The following is a 1771-nucleotide window of genomic DNA, read 5'->3' as shown; positions in this document are numbered from 1 at the left end:
TTTCACCAGTATATTGAAGAGTTGTGTTTTTTAATAATTTAATTGTCTGCAAGGTTACAATTTTTTTAAATCAATTAAAATTATTAATTTTAAAAATAGAAAAATAAATATATTAAATAATATTTAAATAATATTTTAATATAAATAAAGAGAAATTCTGGCTCCTACGTCAAAACTCACGTTCAGCTCACTAAGCAAAGAAGCAGAACATCGAAAAAAATTTTTATTAGAAATATAAATGAGCAGAACAATTATATTTTTTAAAATGAATTTTAAGTCGCCGTCCGTTACCCTCTTCATCCTCGCCGCCGTTCTTTTGAGAGAAACGGAGTTCTATCTACAAAAGTCGCCGGAGAAACGTGTCGACGCCGGCGACGTACCTCTCAGCTTAACACAATCCTTCTGCCGAACAGAACCCTTCCGGCATTGAATCGCTGCCTGAGCTCAATAGCAATTTCCCCCAAGAAGTCCCACCGGAGATTGGTCATTGCAGCAGTCTCCTGTGGCTATATCTCGCTCCAACTACTTCCTTCATAAAAAAGGTGCGATTTTAGTGATATCTAGGCTGTGAATTTAACAAATTTAACATTAAAATTATTTTTTTTTCTAAACTTGATTTGAATTTTGGTTTGCATCAAAATCGGATTGGAATAAACAAGCCGAGCTATGAATCAAAATTTTGGATAAAATTTTTGGAGTCATTTTGAGCAAACCTCAATGTGGCTCGAAATCACACCTTTAACAGCCTTATCAATAGGTAAACATAAGGGTGTAACTGAGTCAAGCCGAGTCAAGCCGACTCAAACTTGTTTGCTCCCAAGGTAACTCATTTTAAAAAATATTACATAAGATATAATCAAAATATGTTAAATTTAAAGATTTTATTTTTAAAGTAATAAAAATATTTAAAAAAATATTTAAGTTAACATATTTTTATTTTATAATAAATAAGGGGGTTTACTAGGATGCTTGAATTCGTAGACTTAGGGTCTGTTTGGGGCAGCTTCAACTTCTCCAGCTTCTGTTGATAAACAGTTTATCCTGATAATCTGCTGATGAGCAGCTGATCCGGATAAGCTGTCTGATTGTTTGGTTGGCGCTTATGGAAAACAAGTGATTCCGGAAAATTGATCATTCTGCCCCTGTTTTGAATAAACAATTTAGCTATTTGGTTAGTGTGTTTTGTAAGCAACTTATTTGGAATTTTTTTTAATTAAATGAATAATCTGTGCAACAGAATCTGTTCTTTTCTCAACAAAATTAGAGATCACTGTTCAGACAAGAAAATACCAAAAAGTTGATTTATATTTATATAACTAAAACATATTCGATCACATCAAACGAATATGTTACACATGCAAAAGTCAAATGCACCAGCACATACTACTACAAAGTATAATAAGAGTCCATAAAAAAGAAAAAAACAACATGTTAAAATGATAAGTAAAAATATGATAATGTTAACTTTATAATGTAGCAACATATCATGACCTATGCCACCTGCATCTGACACTCCTGAACCCTGAACAAACCTGTCCGACTGCGATATCGTAGAAACAGAAGAACTCGAACCACATGTGGCGTTCTCCAGTTGTGGTACTATTGAACTCCTAACAGCTGTGTCCAATTGAGATATCGTAGAAATAGTTCCGTTGTCGGACCACTTGAAGAATTTGCAGTTGTCCGGTCCTTGTCCCCAACGCGGGCACCTGTATCATTGTAGCATGTAACTATGTGTCTGTCGTGATGTGAATAACAATGATGGTAGCCC

This window comes from Phalaenopsis equestris, unplaced genomic scaffold, assembly GCF_001263595.1.
Source record: "Phalaenopsis equestris unplaced genomic scaffold, ASM126359v1 Scaffold000287, whole genome shotgun sequence".
Classification (NCBI taxonomy): Eukaryota; Viridiplantae; Streptophyta; class Magnoliopsida; order Asparagales; family Orchidaceae; genus Phalaenopsis; species Phalaenopsis equestris.
This window is presented reverse-complemented; position numbering follows the sequence as displayed.